This window comes from Simochromis diagramma, unplaced genomic scaffold, assembly GCF_900408965.1.
Source record: "Simochromis diagramma unplaced genomic scaffold, fSimDia1.1 OVJJ01000205.1, whole genome shotgun sequence".
Classification (NCBI taxonomy): domain Eukaryota; kingdom Metazoa; phylum Chordata; class Actinopteri; order Cichliformes; family Cichlidae; genus Simochromis; species Simochromis diagramma.
The window spans coordinates 1,978,828-1,998,607 of record NW_024386782.1 but is presented as its reverse complement, the minus strand read 5'-3'; the positions used below and the strand labels follow the sequence as shown (position 1 = coordinate 1,998,607).

Here is a 19,780-nt window from a genome sequence, read left to right as displayed (position 1 = left end):
GCTGGAACACAGCCCTGTATGTCATTAAAATTCATTTGATGAAACCTAATAAATATCTTTACACGCTAAAAACCAGGCAGCACAATACAAATATTGTGCATAATTATCAGCTATTACAAACTGTTTCAGTTTCTCTCCATGAGTGAGAAGCAGTGGAACTGATGTCAATTTTTTGTTAAAATTAAGTTACTTTAAGGAGTCAGTTTGAAAGGTATTCTAATTACAGGTGAAACTGATGAAATCTGTGAATGCAAATTGTAAAGTCTTTCAGTAATTTTGACTTCTGTGTATGCACAATAATTCTACATTTTCAGTTCACTGTGATTTGTCTGTGGGGTGAAAATAAAGACCACGCTGATTTACGCTGGAAAAAACAAACATTTTAGGGTTCAATTTAACAACAAGCAGCAAACAATGAAATCCAAACAGGGCTTTTGATTTAGATTGTTTTTGATAAGACTGAATAGAATATCTCACCATGCTGTACAGGAAATGTAAATAAATAAACAAGGAAAGTAGAGTTTCGAGTCCACTCACCTACACGCTTCAATTCAGTGCAATTCCATTTGATTTTTCTGATGCCAAATTATAACAACAGTTGCCTCAAGATGCTTTCTATTATAAGGTCAAGGTCCTACAATAATAAAAAGAAAGCAGAAAAAACTCCAACAATCATATGACCACCCTATGAGCAAGCAAATTGGCGACAGTGGGAAGAAAACAACCCTCCCTTTTAACAGGAAGAAACTTCCAGCAGAGCCAGGCTCAGGGAGTGGCGGCCACCTGCACCTTGCAGTTCTTTAGCAGATCCCAGTTATCCCAGCTTCAATAGGGCCAGTGGACTAACAGAGACCCACTCATACTCACATTCACAATATGAGCAATTTAGAACCACGGACAGTCTTTGGACTGTTCTCTTTCACGATTGTTGTTTTTATGACACTTCTTGTTGCTTCAGCTGCAGAGCTCCACGTGGGCTCTGTGTTGAGCTAAGGACTAAGGTTCCTCAGGAAAGCAGACAGATCTGTGGTGAATTTCTATAAATGATCACGTTCGTCACACGCACGCACACACTTTTTTTTAAAAAATTTAATTCCCGTTGTTGTTGTTTGGTGGGGGGACAGTCAGAACGGACGACCTCGTGGCGCAACGGTAGCGCGTCTGACTCCAGATCAGAAGGTTGCGTGTTCAAATCACGTCGGGGTCAAGCCTTTATTCTTGTCACGCAGACTAAAGGAGAGCGCGTCCCAAATTACAACAGCGAAGATCTGACGTCAAATCCAACATGAAGATGGCTCTGTGACCCGGTTAATAATCGCCACCGGTGCTGCTGATCAGCAGAGTGTTGATGTCATTTGTCCTTCTTCTTCTGGTTTATGCGTTGCTTATGAAATGTTATGTAGTGGTTGCGTTTTTCACCCACTACCACACTGAAATTTTGTAACTTTTGGCAACTTTGTCATTACAGTATTTAAGAATATATATATACTGGAGCTGGCAACTTTTTTCCGTTTTCCCCCATAATTATTTTTTTATTATTACTCAAGAAACATTTAATTAACAGTACTGGTAATTACCAAAGTCATTGTTTTTGTTTCTGTCGTGGTTAATCCACCAGTATGCGCTCTTTCACTAAAATTATAATTTTAAAGCTAAAATATTATTATTATTGTTGTTATGAAAAACAGAAAAAAACGAGTAGAGCCCGTTATTATTTTTTTATTAAGACTTCAAATTACACTACATGTTACATCCCTGAACAGAAAAAAAGATGTTTCAGTGGTTGAATGTTGTGCTTGATTAATTTCAGACTTCTCCAGAAGTCAAATTTGGGAATAAAAATGTGAATTCAGTTTATTATTTGCCTAATACACAATAACAACAATATAATTTTGTAGTTTTAAACAAGTAAAAGAATTAGAAATGTTTGTGCTTTCTTGTTTTACGACAGGTGGTCTACTAAATTGTTGAACACTTTACAAATCCAAGCAATCCAGACACAAACAGACAAAAAAGAAGGGAAAAGCAAAACAATTCACACAAAAAACTGAAGACCAAAGAGCCCTGTACTCTTTATTTCACCTAAAATGGTTCAATAAAGTGACACTTTTAGCATTCATGTTGTTTCATACTTTAATACATTATATTGTTGTCTAATTCTGGATAGACATAACATGGATAGATGGATGGATAGATAGATGCTGATTTTCTTTTTTTGTGTTTAATTTTGGTTCTTGCCGTTCTGACTTCATGTTAGAAAATATAAAGTAGCAGCAGGGACACGTGGACACCGACCCTCGAGGGCTGGACTCACTGGATCACGTAAGCCTGACTTAAGCCAATATAATTCTGAGTAACTTTCTAACATTTGACGGGCTTTTTAACTGTTTCGTACTGTGGTTAATGTATATTTTCAGTAAATTTCCTACAGGTATTCTGTCCTCATAAGTACATAAATGCTACACACGTTCATATGTAGTACAAATGACTCAGCAGCGTTTCACCCGACACTTTGAACAAAAAGCTGTAATCGTTTCTGCTGCATTCCTTAAAACAATCTGTGTTGATTTCATGATGTCTGATCTTTGAGCAGCAGATAAATAATCGCATTAAGACATTAAAACTTTAATGTGTTCTCAGGCAATAATGGAGCCATGTCAAAGTTCAGGCTTGGCTGCATGCACTGGCTGCATGTCAAGGCGAACATTTTGCCATTTTGTGGTCACACTTACTTATTTGAGTGGAATTTTTTTTTCCCTTTGATGCTTCTCAGGCCAGTATAGTTACACAGAAGTCATTATACACAGTGAGGAGAGAAACTAGAATAGATCCATGGAGATTTGTCAAGATCCACACAAACTGGCTGCAGGACTCCAGTGGTTTTGGGGGAAGGGAGCTTTTTCAGGAAGGGGGTAATTTTCTGGGGTTCAGTGGACAGATCAGGGTGTGGATCATCAGAAAGCCACTGGAGGAAGAAATTCTTGCAGATTCCAAACATGCATGAGAAAGAGGTTGTCTGTCAGAAGTAGAGAGATTTTATTTGAAAAAGGATTAAAAGAGGGTAAGAATTTGGATACAGGCAAAACAAAAAGAAAGACAAAACGAACTTGCCATGCAGAATACCTGAACTTTAGAAGCAAGGTTAGTTATATTCTTAATGTAAAGCACCACCAAAAACAAAGCATCAGGAACAAGTCAGAGTGGGAGGTAAAGGAGGAAGACGCTGAAATTCAGAGATGAACTGGGATGGTGATGCATGGCACAGAAAGCGAGCAGATACCCAACGATTAAATAGAACCCATGAATCAATTTACCGTGAATGAAACAGATGACAGAGGAAAGACGGCAACAGCTCACAGAGAGGAGCAACAGGAAGTTGAGCTGGGCAAGTGGCAGCAGAACAACGGGGAATCCACAAAAACAACAATAAAGTTAAAAGGCCCATGCCACAGACTGTGAAGTGAGGATGTTATGACACACAGCTGAACAATACAGCACGCAATCACCGATGAGAACAGACGATCAAAAGAGGCAGTTAACAGGGTGTGACAAAAATGGGATGAGTTGTGTCACATTCAAGGTCTGCTGGGTTTTTGGTGCATATGCTAAATCCAAAAAAACAAAGAAAGTCTGATCATTGTCCGGTATTTTTTGGTACCTGGTACCACACAAAACAGGAACATCATCACATAGAAGATCTCAGTGGATTCTTTTTTTACTCATTTACTTTTTATCTCTTTTTCATCCCCTTTTTCTTTTTGTTTTGGAAAGCACAGCCTGTCCTGTTATGATCAGACACAAATAAAATAAATAGATGGAGTAAATCTTTCAGCCCCATTATGTTCTAGTTCTGATACCTGCATGTAATATAATATTTGTCCATATCTTTCATTGTCTTTAACATAATTAGTTTATTAACTTTGCCTGTAACCCATATTAAACAGTTTATATCTTATTGTAAGTTTAAACAAAAAAGAGCACAGGGCTTACCCTGCTCCTTCTTCTGATCCTCTACATCAGGGGTGACAAATATAAGGCCCGGGGACCACAATCAGCACACCATAGATGACAATCTGGTCCACTGGGCAGCTTTGGAAAATACATTTTGGACTTTTATAGTTTTTTCTACTAATAAAGACATCAGATGACATTTTTTTTGTTCTGTAAAAATTGCTTTGTTTTGTTTTTAAGTAGATTAAGTAGATCCACGTTATTAAAACAAACAAACAGAAGATTTCTGTTTTATAATTACAGGACAGTCTGGACAGTGAGCTAGCAGAATCTTTCTATTGTTTTGCACATTAATTTCTTACAATTTAAACCCAAAGAGCTGTGTCTACAGAATTCTCTAATTTACTCGTTTTCTTTATCATGTAGAAAAACTGAGACGTACTGTTGAATATGCACTTTTTTTCTCATTTAAAGATACCTCAGAGATTAAATGTGTAGTTAAACTTCTTTACATGGACAGAAAGAGAAGTTTCACTGGTCTGGCACACCCAAGATCAAAGCGGGCTGTATGTGGTCCAGCCTGGCTTCACATGAACGTCTGAGAGACCAGTGCTGTCTCCTTTTGTTTTTCTTCTGTCTCTCTGTAAGCGTCTGTCTCAGCAGTAACCAGAAGGCCCTCATGCAAAGGACCTACGCACAATAAATATGTTTAAAAAGAGATGAGACATAGTTTACTTTAACTCTGTGGAAGCAAAATGCTGATGGTCAGAATAATATGAGGAGATATTCTTTATACGTAGGAAATGAGAATTGAGTTTGTCAAATTATTGCTTAACTAATTACCCATACTTGTGTACATGTATTGCATTTATCTGGCCATCAAATAAACATAAAACAGTTTAACAAAGGTGTAAAATACAGTTGCATCTATATTCCTAAAATTAATAAACACATATAAACCATTTGGGGGGGAAGCAGAAATCTAGGTGAACCAAAAGAAAAAGAACCATTTTCAGGTTTGTAGCAAGAAACTAATTGAGAAACTGGAAACATGAAAGCCTCAGAGTTATTCCAACGCATGTCAAAACACTAAAACTTCACCATCTTCAGGAGCACAATGGATAACTACAGTCTTATTTTATTAAATAGCCTTGCACGTATTTAAACCACGCTGTGTTTTCAGATTGCAGGTTGCCAAGCTAAATATCAGGTTTAGTGACTGCTTTGATATTTAGTTGGAAAGTTTCAAAGTATTTGGCTATGAATTTTAGCTCCCAAAAATTAGATGAACGTGTTCATGTTCATGTCCAAACTCCACATATAGTCCAGAACTATCAGTGTGCTGCCATAGGCCACAAGGCAGCCGGTCTCCGGTCTAGCTTCAGGCACAGCAGGCAGGACCAGATGAGTAAGATGAACATTAGCCAACTGATGTACGTGACGCTCCAGGCCTGAAGAGATGGGAAATGTTAAAAAAAAAATGCTGCAGCTCTGCTGGGGATGAGTGACTAATGAAGAATAAACATAAACAATAGCCTGGAAAATGTTTGGACAGCAGGAATAGCACAAGTAAAAAAAATAAATAAAACAGTTATTTCCCAATTTTAGATTAAATTATATTTGATTTAAGACAGAATGGAAACAGACTGCCTTTTTATATGCCAGTTTCTATCATTCAAGGCTACAACACACCCAAAGAAACAGATGAGATGTAGGGTTAGTAATGTGTAAATTTGAAGGAATCACACATCAACTTAATCGCATTAAAGTTGTCTGTATGTAAAAGAGCCGTTAAGTTCATTTTAAAGTAACTATTCAAACAATGCTGCTTTCTGGGTTTGAATCCAGTCTGGGGCCATTTCTGTGTGCAGTTTACATGCGAGAGAACACAGAGCTTGATCAAGGCAGTTTCAGCTACATGGCTGTAAACAGCCTCGCTCCTGACTCACAGCTCACAAATGATGGGGCCAACGCCAAGGGCTCTGCAGTGTTACACAATCGGTCTGGAAAACTGCATTATTGTTATTATAAGTTAATGGAGCTACTGAAAAGTAACTGACGTATATTAACTTTAGTGTTACTTTAAATCTATGCATAAGGAAAGCCATCACTAGTCTGAGCAAAACAAGATAAACCTAACAGAGGCAGCAAAGAACATTAGGAGGGACCGAATCAACACTCTGGTTCATCCCTGAAAAGAATAAATGTCTTGTCCAACTCAGGACAAGGATGGACAGGATGTCTTGCCCAAACACTTAAAGGCCTGAAAGACCTCAAACGAAAATGTGGATGACAGAATTATTTCCATGGTTGACAAAAACTGTTTCTGAACATCAAACCAACACAGAAGAATCATTTTCCACCTTTACAGTCGAGAGACATCTTGGCTCCAGGCCGAGCAGAGCTCAGATCTCAGGGGAATAAACACAGCATTTGGTGATGTTTCCAAGATTTTTAGATTTCAGTTAGTCTTTTACTAGAAATGATTTCCAAGTATTAAAAACTTATATTTAAAGTTATATTGACATATATCCTGTCAATAATGGATATATCACCATATTGTAAAGTTTTGAGCCTCTGAAAAAGGGGGGCTGCATTTAAAGATGGAAAAACCCCAAACAAACACACAAACAAAAAATAAATGGCGCCCTCTTCTGGACCAGACCGCAACAGATGGCCAAATAGACAACAAACATGAAGATCTCTGGGATGCCATTTCCTGCATATGCACTCACTCAGTCTGGAGGAGAAAAAAGAAAAAGAAAAGAGGACCGGCATGTTGATAGAAAGCAGACGCTGGTTCCACAAAATAGAAATAAATGCCAAAACTGTGATTTGGAGCAATCTTGGAGGGTAGTATCACAACCAAATGATTGAAATTGGGATGAGACTAATAACAATGAAGTCTAATAGGAAACAGTTTTTTCTGAGGAATCGAGGGACTTGTTAGAGTTACTTTGGCCCGTAAATGAAGGTCCTGTCCTGTGGTTGATGCTCACAGGTCCCTCATTATCTCTGACTTTTGGAGAGAAAATGTGGGTAAACACAGAAATTGTCTGATGCTTGTTCAAGAAGACTGAAACTGTATGAGAACAGAAATCACGGCAGTAATTATTGCAACCAGTTTGTTTTTGTATTCAGCTTGTATGAGCAGCAACACCCTCTCTAATAAACTGAGGCTTTAAACATATTGCTGATAGCAAGGGAGTTAAATTATATTCCACTATAAAGGCCACAAGAGAGGCAGTGTTGTTTTCTGTTTTTAACTAAACTCTGAAAAACATGTTTACTCCTTCGAAATTGCATCCTTTGTTTCTAACGAGGTGGCACAATTAGCCCCGTTTCTCCTCTCCCATCTAGTTTAAAAAGTAAAAAAAATAAAAGAAGACATTGTTCCGATTTTGTGAGGTCTGTTAAAAATTCACCTGACATTTAATAAACACATCACATTAGTCCATTTGTGGTCTACAAACCTTTGTTTTTCATTAAAACCTTAAAAAAAAAACTTCTTAAAAAAATCATCCAACCTTTTTTATATGAGTTTAGTCACTAAAGTGTTGCACACTTCATGCTGGGCTCTATGTGTAATTACACAGTTTAAAACAAACACAACACACTGGCCATTCTGTGGTTCAGTCATGCAGAATCAGTGAAAAACCATGAATACAGACCACAGCAAATATGCCCACATATAAATCTTTGGTATTTGTAAACAGCTTGCAAAGGTCAGCCCTGACTAAAGTGAAGGAGCAGTCTGAGTGAAAAGTCTTACAAAACCTCTTTTGACTCCTGTATACCTGACTTATGATCAATACAGGCAGTAAAATACAGTTATAAGCATTGTACATACCAGCCACTTTATTATGTTTAACTGAAAATTTAAGTAAACATCTATCTAAATGTGTTTTTGCACTTTAGACGATGTGCACATGTCTACGCTTTCATATTCAAAAACCTTCATTTCACCAGCCAAAAGCATCTGATTCACCAAAACTGGAAAGCAAAATCTGGGTTACATAAAATCAGTACTTGATCATCGGGGGAGAGGTCATTTAGAAGCAACCAGAGAACTGTGACTCATGAAGATCACTGAGGTTGCCAAACGTTGAACGTGTTGTCAAAATATAACGGCCCACGGTATCATTATCGTTTATCTTATATATATGCAGAGTTGTTATTAATTTCTCCCATTAGAGAGCTGTACAGAAACAGATATTATTTGGCAACAAAATTGACCTTCAATAATAATAATTGTGTCATAGTCTTTAAAAAACAAACAGCAGCTGGTCAAACAAATAGCACTGCCCACATCTGATTGGCTCAAAAACTGATATGGGGCCCATCCCTGCCCAAGCACACCCACCTGGGGCTCACATGGGATAGGTGTGTGTTTGCTTTGCCAGAACAGAACCACTCCACGATTCACCCACACGTGCCTGCTGTGGGCACGCATGGGTATATTTGTTGGCACACCGTACAGGGAACTATTACAGAGAAGATGAAATCATAGAAAATGTTTTATTACATCGTCTGAAATATGAGCCTGGAATAAGACGACTGATTCTAAACTAAATTGGATTTTATTGATACACTGCAAGAGAAGTCAAAATGTGCAAGGACATATTCCATTTTCTCAGTATGACTAAGTTTGTAGTTTTGTTTACGTGTTTGATTACTAAGACAAAGATTCCTGGTTCGAGCTTGGGAGAAGGCATACATTTTTTGGAGGTTGTCTGGACTGTATGGGTGTACCTCACATGGGCCCCAAGAGGGCATGTCTGCTGGGCTGGTGTAAATGTGTCTTTGGTGCATGATGTAAATTCTCAGTGGATGACTCAGGGTGGTCACAATGAAACAGGCAGGCACGCAGATGTCCTAACAAATCCTCACACTCCCTGTGTCTGATGACAAAATTAACATCACATGGACTCTAGCAGATTCACAGACACAGAAAGTATAATCAGGGCTACAACATGCTCACAGTTAAAGTTCCTGGCCACAAAGCTGTGGATGTGGAAGTAATCTGATAGGTGTTGTGAAGCAGGAAGAAGGACAGCAGTAAACACCCTGTGTGGCCTCAAACAGAAGAGGAGCTACAGTGACTTCAACATCATTCAGCTTACGGATTCCCACAAGTTCTTTCTGCCATTGTAATTATTAAAGAAAGTGAGGGTGACTGGGACAGCACCTAAAGATTATTTTCAGTGGATCACAATACATATCCTGGCCAAGAGCTAGTAACATGTCTATTGAGCAAAGCAAATTTTCACTGACAGGTCAAATAAACATTCTGGTGGACCACAAGACCTCCAAGTCTTTAACTTATCGTCTAAGTTTCTGAACCTGATTCTGTTCTTCAGCTTCAGTGTCTGTTGGTGTTCACAGTTAAGGACTTGGCTGTTGGAGGCCATGGACATGAAGGTGTTGACTGTGAAGAATACAGCTGTCAGTGGATGACTGATCCTGGGAGGGTGGAAGAGATCGGGCAGGGGAGCTGCCACAGCTGTTCAACACATGGCCACTTTATGGTGCACCTACAGGTATTTGGGATAATTTCAGGAGCTGTTATGGTCAAAATTCTCAGCAGCAGGTTTCCCACTAATTATGAAAATGAAAATCTTCATCCTCAAGGGAAGGTGAATGAAGCTGGATCCGGCTCTGGTTCTTTGATTAATAAACAACAGCAATGTCTTACTGTAATGTTTTAACAAATAGTTTTACTTATCTGCACAGTTTGGTTCTTCACTGGGCAACATCTCCATCTCATTAAATTTAATCACAACAGTTTTACTACAGTGGGGTAATATCCTGGCCTCAGGTCGCTGAGAGCTAATTGTATCAAATGTGTGCAACACCACAACACAATGGCCTTAATAAATGCTGAAGTATAAATGATGTGTGCCGATTTCCCAGAATGCCATGAATTTAGCCAGTTCTAGATCCACACTGGTACTGAGGCTCGGCGTGGGACATTGCAGCTGGTTTCGCTCCAAACAGGCTCCAAAGCTAACCCGGTCAAACCATAACACATAGACAAGAGAGAAAAAAGGACCATTTTTGATAACAGCTAACTATTACCTTGCTGAAAGGGAAAGTGAGAAAGTTGCTCTTTCCAGGCCATAATACAACAATCTGTGTGCGTCTTTGCTATTCATTAATCCATCCAATTTGAAGGTAGAGGTGACCTTTAACCTTTCTGCTGTTTTGGTTTAGAAAAGAGCTTAACTATCATTTTTTGACAGCTATTTAGAATCCATTCATCCTCTGAAGAAATATGAATCACGGTGGACCTCTGCGGTTTATGAGGAGTGACTGAGGTGACCGTTCTCCTTACGGGTGATGAATGTGGGATTTAAGCCTCGCTTTTATGCACTTCATCCACCACAAAACACTAAACAGCACACCTCCCAGACCTCTAATAATACAGGCTTCTGCAGGAGACCACATGTAGTGTTTAATAATACATAAACCTATTTTGTCTGAGGGAGCGACGTCCAGTCCGAGATTCGTCTCTGCTCGTCTCCAGCTGAAATAGCATTAAGAAAGTAAAGGAGGAAGAGAGAGAGAGGAGAAAGTGGACCACTTACAGTCTCATCAATACTTAAAGAGACTTCTAGTAAAGCTGAACGCTCATGAAGCTGATAGCTGCTGACTTCAAGAGTCATACATCAGGTATAATGATGAACAGAATATTTATAATGAATATATTAATATTCTGTCAATAATGGATACATGACCATATAGTAAAAACTGTTTTTGTTTTTTTGGATACTTTTTTATAATTATGGTTACAGACTCTCATCACCTCATTGAACTTAAACACTGATAATTCATTTTCTTACAACCAGCTGAATACTTTGTCATTCGCTGCAGTCAGCAAAACATTCCTCTAAAGTATTTCTTTTTCAATCTTACTGTAGATATTAGACTTACAACACATTGTAAGTATTTCATGAATAAAACTCACAAATGCTACTCTTTTAAAATTATTCGGGATAGATTTAGAAGGCAATCGACATAAATCCCCTGCTTTGTTGTGATGGTTTGTTTCATTTTTATCTTTTTGTCTTTCTTTCTCATTTTTTCTGCAGCAGTTAAATCCATTCATTAGCTTTACTACTCGTCTAATTCAGGATCCCAGGGCGAGGGGAAAGGATAAACCTTGTCTCAGCTACAACAGGGCAAAAGACTCTGGACAGGCCGCAGTCTGTTGCAGCGCTCCATTAAATCTGTGATGTTAATTTAACACAAATGTTTGACATGAATAATTCATTCGGTGTGTTTTGCTTTAAAAAGCTGCAGAGCAGCACCCGAGCATTCATGCGCTCAGAGACAACTTGTTTTTTTTTACTCTCAGATGTCGTAACTGGAGTATCAGTGGAGGTGAACAAAATCTAAGCTGTTGCTCTCATAAGACCAACAAGCATACTAACAGTACGTGCTGCATTCTTAAATCAGTACTGACTGAATCGGTTCCTTAAGGGAGTCTTTCAGCTTTCTTACATAAGTTCACATAAATATTTTATATTCTGAGGGATTTATCAGGTTTATGTTTTAGCTTGTAGGCTTCTAGCAGAAGATGAGTGGAGTAAACAAAAATCTTCTAAAGACAGATGTTCCAAATCCACGTTAATCTCAAGGAAACTCAGCTCTCCTGCAGAAGGGGTGGTTTGTTTTACAGAGAACAATGCAGTTCAAACTGGAGGCTTTTGGGAAACAGTCAATATCTGCAAGGAAATGCACAAAACCAATGAAAGTGCACAGCTTCAAACAGAATGGGATTGTAGAGTTTACCTTGCACTGTTGTGCTTGTAGGCTCTGGGAAGAGTGGGATCAGCAGGAGATGGATGAGGTAGAAGAAAAGCAGGGAGGGGAGGAAGACAGGACCAAAGACATGCTGTGAAAAATGACAGAGATTATTAACTAATGATTAAATGGAGAGAGGTGTATAAACACACAGAGGGTGAAAAAAGGTGAGTGAAAAAGAAACATTCAGTGCATCATGGGAATCCCCCAGCAGCCTAACCTGATCCAGCACTAACTATATGCTTGATCAAAAAGGGAAGTTTTAGAATAGAACAGAATAGCCCTTTATTGTCAATGTACATGTGCAATGGAATTATATGCTCCATGCCAACTGTGCAGGAGTAAAATATATATATACATAAACCTAATCTTAAAAGTAGAGTGGGTGTCTGTTTCCTGACTCCAAACTGGGGGCTGGTTCCAAAGAAGAAGGGCCAAAAAGCTGCAGGCTCTGCTTCTTCTTTTAAATATCCTATGAACCACAAGTAAACCAGCAGTCTTAGCTCAAAGTGCTCTAAAGCAGTGTGTGACAAAGTGGGTGAGAACACCATTTGTCCATATTCTTAGCTAACATTCTTGTTTTGATTTAGCCATATCTCATATGTATTCTGTAATAGGCAAACATGTACTATCCCAGGTTTGTTTATGTTTTGCACTTTCACAGACTATGTAATGTAACATCTTGGTTTAAATCAATTCTGACAAGTTTGTTAAGTTAACATGTTATTTATTTCACATGTTAATTTGTATAGTTTGAACTCACCTCACCTACCTGTGTTCCAGGATAAAAAGAGGGAAAATGTCGCTTCACTTCCTGTATTTATAGTTTCCTGGTTAGTCTGAGGTCCCAGCAAGAGACCAGGTGAAGAAGGGGGAGAATCTTTGTAATTGAATAAAGTTGATTTTAGAGTGTGTTTAGAGTTTTTATTGCTAGGAAAGAGTAGCAGTATAGGATTGAGTAGGGAAATGTTTGTTTTACCTACATAATGGAATAGTCCAGGGGTGAGATTGTTTGGTTAAGTGGACTATTTAAGCAGAAGGATGCAGGTGTTTGAAGAGAAAGGACCAGGTCAGTGTAGCGGTGTGTCGATGTGACCTTAATTTCTGTTGATTTAAATTCAGTTATGTTTATTTGAACTGAGTTAACTATGGAGTTGTTTCTTATTTATTTTTGTAAATATTGTTTGGTCACAAAAATGGTGATTAAATCACTCGCTACACTGGACAGCATCTGTCTCCTGCCATTCTTTGGCCGCTTAGGTCAAGTCTTACCACACAGTGATACAGGACTATGAGGTAGGATGAAAAAGTGGGACCTGATTATTCAAGACCTTGTATGTGATTAAAAGGATTTTAAACTTGATTATGGATTTAACAGTGAGCCAATGAAGTCAGTATGGGCAAATAATTTGCTCTCTTTCTAGTTTCTTTCATTTAAATGTTCCTGCTGGCTCATAGTAGTAAAACATCAAACATTACTCTAACTAAACTTCAAACTCACAAACCTCATTATCTGTTCATCTGGCCCGCATCACTAAAACAGCCTGTGCTAAAATCATTCAATGAACCGGCTTTTGTTTTGAAGAACAGTAAAGACCTGATAGTCCTCGGATGTTAAAAGGGACAGCCTGCGGTTATATCTGCGTGCATGCTGTAAAATACCTCACTAAGCATAGTTTTAGATCACAAGTGCAGATTTCATTTTTGCAAGAACCTAAAAAATTTTCAGGGATTATAAAATAGATCATTTTTAGAATGAAATGCCACAAAAAAAATCACTGAATGCAGCAGTGCAAGAGCCAGATGCCCTTAAAATACAGGAGCATGAAGTGTGTGCAATCTCATTCAAAGAGTCTGATTTCAAATAAGCATTAAAATAAAGTTTAATTATCACAACCACAGAAGACGATGAATTCTGAGTTTTCTAAGGCATGCAAAACATGCAACTTTCCAATGTTTATTTTGTACAAGTGCACCGGTCTAAGCAAAGGAATTTGCAACAGAGAGATCCACACATGAGTTTCAGTTCACTGAGCTGCGATGGGCTTCTGTGAAGGAGGAGAAATAGATTAGCCGATGTTACCAGTGTAAAATTGGAGATTTGTGAGTTAATGTTATCTTAGGATTCTTACTTGGATTTCCTTACAAAGCAGGGAGCAAAGATGGTAACGCCACTGAATTTACTCACAAGAAAGCAAAATCACATTTCCCAGGAACAGACCAACTTGGTCCTTAAGTATTTGCAGGTAATGGACTGATGAGGAACACGTGGCTCCGCTGACAAACAGTCCAAGGCGGGACCTCGGACCTCCACCTCCACCTGAGAGCAAAGGAAAGTTACTGTAGGAGATGAAAGAGAAAAGACAGAAAACTTCCTGACATTGTTGCAGTTGCAATTTTGTTTCATGCATCTTTTACTAGAATTAAATGAGACAAAGGAAAGAATTGGACTCAGTTTTCTTCAGTTCAATGTGGCAGTAAAATAAATACATTTAAAATAGTTTCTTAGTTTCAATTCACTTAGTGTTTTAACAGTAAATAATGGACAACTAGTGATAATTAATGGACTCATTTTTAAAAGTAGAACTTTTTACAAAACTATGCAGCTGCTATATATATGTATATACTTCCAAAATCCATTAATTGATGTATTGATCTGTGATGTTCATACTGCTAGTCTTCCTGATCCTTTGCCTTTGCTGTATGACTCACCATCTGAAGAAGTTTAGACAGGGAATAAAAATAAACTGGTCTTGTTTTAATACAGTTACTGCAAAAGTGCACATACATGGTTGAATCACAGTTAAAACAACAGATAAACTCTTTTACTACAACACAACAAAAGTGACAATCTATACGGCACAGCATCGTGATATTTTGCATTTGATTACATGCATTGCATGTGTCATCCGTGATACTGATTCTACATGTTTTTAGGTACACTTGTTCAATTGCTTTGCTAATGCAAATCAACCAATCACATTGCAGCGGGTCACTGCGTTTAGACATGGAGACGTGGTCAAGGCGATCTGCCCAAGTTTAAACTGAGGATCAGAATGAGGAAGAAAGGTGATTTAAGTGAATATGAACGTGGCGGTGTCATTGTTGGTGTGAGACCTGTTACCATCCTGCCTTGTTTGTTGAGTCATTTGCTGGTATTTCTAGTTTAGGTTGTCTTGTTTGCTATATGGTCTTCTTTTATGTCCTTCTTTCATCTCTGTGCACTTTCCTCAGTGTCTCCCAGTTTAGTCAGTCTCGTCTTCATGCTGTTTTGTCAGTCTGTCTCCCCAGCCATGTCCCTTGCTCTCTGTCTGTCTTTCTTCTGTTCTACTGTCAAGTTTACATGTCCTTGTTTGGGTCTCAGTCTGCGTGCCACTTCCTGTTTCATTTTGATGGTCCCTTGTCTCATGTGCATTCTGTTCAGTTTGTTTCCCCTGTCTCATCATGTTTAATTTGTGCCTGCTGTGCTCCCGTGTGTTTCCAGTTTCCTTATCACTCAGTTGCCCCTTGTCCCAGTCTCTGCTCACCTTTCCTTATGTCTTCCAGGTTTCATGGTTATTTTGTATTTTCCCAGTTTAGGTTACTTGTTGGTTTCTCCTTTTTTTGTACATTTGTGTTCAGCCAAAATAAATGGCTCGCCTTTTGTAATTAAGTATCTGTTTTCCTGTGCCGTCTGCGCTTGGGTCCTTGTCTTGCCACACACGATATGCAGCCGCAGATCCTGACAGCAAGTTTCGAAGATAAACCATATTAATTTTGGAACCAACCTTGTGTCTACTAGGTCTATTTATTGACTATACCACACAGAGCCTTTCTTTTCTTTTCCTTCCTGCAGCTATCAGCTATAAGGAATGTGTGATGTCATCATTTCATAAACTTTTCTAAAAAGGTAATTGAAGCTGATCCTGTCCATCCATCATGACCACAGTGTACCCACCTTAAGAATGTTGCCTTCAGCAGGATAATACGTCATGCCACAAAATCGAATAATTTCAAACTGGTTTCTTGAACATGGAAATTAATTCACTGTTCTCAAATGATCTCCACAGTCAGTTCTCAATGCAGCGGAGCATGACTCACATCATGGATGTGCAGCCAACAAAACGTGCAGCAGCTGTGTGACACGATCATGTCAATATTAACCAAAATCTCTGAGAAATGTTTCCAGCACCTTGTTGAATCTGTGCAATTAAGGATTAAAGCAGCTCTGAAGACTCCAACCCTTTACTAGCAAGGTGTACCTAATAACGTGCCCACTGAATGCATGTTCCCTTCTTTCTACGTTACATTTCTTCCATTTTGACAGTTACTCGTGTGTGCAGCTGTAGTGAACGCTCAGCTGCACTTTGAAAAAGAAATGCTCAATGTGCAACGCATTGAACCTTGAAGCATTTAATTTTATCCTCTGAATTGTATTATTAATTCATACTGTTAAAATGTCTTCCCACAAATTAATGGACAAAATGCATAGACTCACAACTGCTGTGAGAAATTAAAGGGGTCTGTGCTGTCAGATGATCCATTATGGTATTACTGAATGAGGCCTATTGATTAAAAGCCTGCTCTTAGCAAAGCTGGAAAAGCAAGTTTCTGAAGTCAAAGAAATTGGTCATTCTTCAATAGCAAGATCAGTCAATTGATTTCAGTTCAACAGAGCATGCACTTTAGTTACAGGAGACAAAGCTGAAGGCAAAGCGACCAACAAACAAGAAGCAACTGGAGCTACATGTAGCATCAGATGAAATCCACAGGTTCTAGAGGATTTTCATTTAGTATTTAAAATTTTAATCTGCACGAGAAAGAAGTAAATCAAGCACTAACTTCTAATAAGAGACCAACAGATTCTTCCTTCTCACAGAACGACTTTTGTTAACAGAGTAACAAATTCAGTAAACAGACCAAAACACAGCTGACTGCAACACACAGCAGTGAAACAGCTGAAGACGTGCAGCTCAAACAATGTCATTGTAATGTAAATGATAATGAATAACAATCACACTGTCAGAAGCCGAACAGTTCAATAACAACACTGATGATTCATTAATAGCCACTGAGTATGAAAACTAACAACCAATACTGTGAAAGCTGCTATAGCACAGTTAATGAAAGCCATAAATGTTTAATTCAGAATAAATTAAAGGGATTAGATTACTAGGAAAATAGTAAACTCTAAGTTTGTTGTTCTGTCTGTAATTACAAATAACTAAAAATAAGAAGTACATACCAGTTCATTTTCACCATCAGACGTTTGTACCTGAAACACAGACACCATGCCTTTGGTGTGACTCTGCAGTCACTGCTGCCGGCTGTGTTTCCTTCATTACCGCCAATAAACGCTGACAGGTGGAGGACAGCGCTGACGGCTCTGTTAATAAATATGAAAGCTGCTCTTAATGTCCTGAACAAATATACTGGAACTGCGCTCTAATATATATGAGGCTTTGAATTAATGTCACAGCTTATTTATCAGTGTAGGAAGGCGGGAAAACACAAACGAGAGTACAGTTATTATTTAAAATCACATTTAAAGTACAAGGACAGAACAAGATGGGATTAGTAATAATATGTATAAACATTTATACATATTAATTACTCACTCTTACTTTGCGCACTGTCAATAACACAAAAGGCCAACAAAGATGTAAAAAAAAAAAAGTGGGTATTAGTGGGTAAACTCACCAGCAGCAGTAACCAGAAGACCAGCCCGCACACCACTTCAGAGGCCATGGGTCTGGGCAGGCCGTGATGAATCCAGGTAAAAGACACCGAAAACTGTCTCTCTAAGGGTTCTGTTGCATCCCAAACTCATCCGCTCCCAGCAGGCTGCTCCAGACAGACACATCGGCTCTCCGCTGGTGACACCTGGACTCCAATTATTCCACAGTGGGACACTGCGCATTCACCAAGGTTCGCCCCACCAGCTCCATCGCCAGAAAACAGTATCACCATGGTAGTTTAGTGGCTCAGATGCTGTAAAATCATGTTGACCCTGCACAAGCTGAGCGCGACTCAGATGCGCAAACAGCTGCGCTGGCACGGAGCGTAAAAAAACCGGACAAAGGAGCCAACAAGTCCTCAAGTCCAATTAAACCCACTTTCAATACTAAACCACATTAACGAGGAACTATAACTAGGTTATTACATGGTCTCATTGCAGTTTTTGAGTTTCGTTAAAAGCAAACAGGGGGGTTGAGGCCTTAAGTCCCTCTATTCTTTTGGTTACATTTGACTGGCTGGTCACCAACAGGAGGTTCCAGGACAAGCCTGGGATTGACTTCAGATTCAGCCAATCAGAAGTGCGACTGGTTGCTGAGCCAGCCTCCTGCGATAATTGGAAGCAAAACGTGGGGCGTGCAATATAAACAGCCGTGAGTCTGCTTTAATCTTCTAATTGTATAATTGTATAGTTTGCTATTTAATCACCATCATCAAATTTCTAAACACCAAACAAGCAGGACCCCCAAGACGAAGATTTTATGAATTTCAAGAGGAGACTTTTCCTTATGACCTGATACCTTTTGGTACAGCTATATCAGAGAGAAACAGCGACGCCTACCGGTGCAGTATAACCACTCCAGTCTAATCCAGTTGACCACAAAAACAGGCCTTGGCTGTTTCTGCTTGCAGGAAAATTAATTTTGCCAAAATGTTTTCAGTTCTCGGGCAAATTCTAAACAATGTAAGAAAACATCTTCTCTAGTAACACGTAATTTAATTGTTGAGCAGGTAAACAAACATGATCTGCAGCTCAGTTCAGAGCCCCAGGATGCTTTTTTAAATTTCCAAATATTCAAACAAAAATGCCACTGATCATTCATTAAAGTTAAGGAAAGTTTCTTCATGGTTCAGAGGTTGCTCAGTAGAGGATGATGAAAAGCGTACTGGTCAATGTGCATGAAGTGGACTGTTACAACGGGTCAGGATTACCCCGTCAAAACATAATAAATGTTACCTTTTTATAAAGGAGGAAAACACATGGAGTCTTTTTTTATACTTTTACACTGGTGAACTGGTCAACTTAAATTTTAGTTTTTGGTCATAAAGTTATTATTTTAATACACTGTTTGAAATTTAAATTGTAACTGAATGTTGAGTAATTTGACATATAAAAATTACTTTTATATTTTTTTATTTCTTTTGTCATTTGTGGAAACACTTGTTTATTTTCAGGGAAACATTCAGCCTAAAATTCACCATTTGTCAGCATCTCCAAAGGTCAGGAATGAACTTTTTATATCTCATTTCTTAAATATGTGCAGAAACCGAAATGTTGAAAGTCAGACTTCTCTCAGTGAGTCAATGTGAGAGGATACGCAGATGGATAAACTGTTGTTCATCAGGAAAAATGCTCTGACATTTTACATTTCTGTTTGTGTGCAGAATAAATAACTGTGGTAATTCGTTAGCAGAGTTTGTAATATTCTTTTTTATCATCAATTTTTATTTATTTCATTTTAAACTTCAGTAACAGAACTTAATGATAAATACATAAATAAATAGTTTAAAAACAAACAAACAACAAAAAAAACAAAAACACAACACAACAACAACAAAAAAACAAAAAACAAAACAAAGGGAAGTTATCCTATTCTTTCTTCGCACACCACCACTCTGTCATTACTCCTCTGTTCTTCAAGTTACAGAAAGCCAGCTTGTAAAGGGGGACCAAATACAATCATATTGATGCAATTTGTCTAATAAACCATAAGTCACTTTTTCATAAGACGCCAACTTAGCCATTGTCTTTAGCCACTCTTCATAGGGAGGGGGGTTCTTTTTTCCGCCAATGTCTTAGCAGGACCCGTTTGGCCGTAGTAAGAGCCAAAATAATCCATCTTTTTGTATAACTGGAAAAATCTCCATCAGAAAGTTCTGTGGTTATACCAAGTATGGACAGTTTTGGTGAGATACCAAATCTCCTTTTTAAAACACTGAAAATTACCTCCATTATATTTTCCCACAAATCCCGAAGTGCCGAACAGCTCCATAAGATATGTAAAATCGAAGCATTTTGACCATCACA

General features: G+C 38.4%; 1 long non-coding RNA gene and 1 other non-coding gene across 2 annotated transcripts; one reads left to right on the top strand and one right to left on the bottom strand.

The window, feature by feature from the left end:
* Positions 1–1,135: 1,135 nt before the first annotated feature.
* trnaw-cca lies at positions 1,136–1,207 on the top strand. Its single transcript has one exon. It is a non-coding gene; the product is annotated as a tRNA-Trp (tRNA).
* Positions 1,208–13,636: 12,429 nt separating this feature from the next.
* Positions 13,637–18,095, bottom strand: LOC120724030. The gene is made up of 4 exons (XR_005693850.1): positions 17,437–18,095; positions 16,982–17,122; positions 13,890–14,077; positions 13,637–13,805 (listed from the first exon to the last, which is right to left on the bottom strand). It is a non-coding gene; the product is annotated as an uncharacterized LOC120724030 (long non-coding RNA).
* Between the last annotated feature and the right edge of the window lie 1,685 nt (positions 18,096–19,780).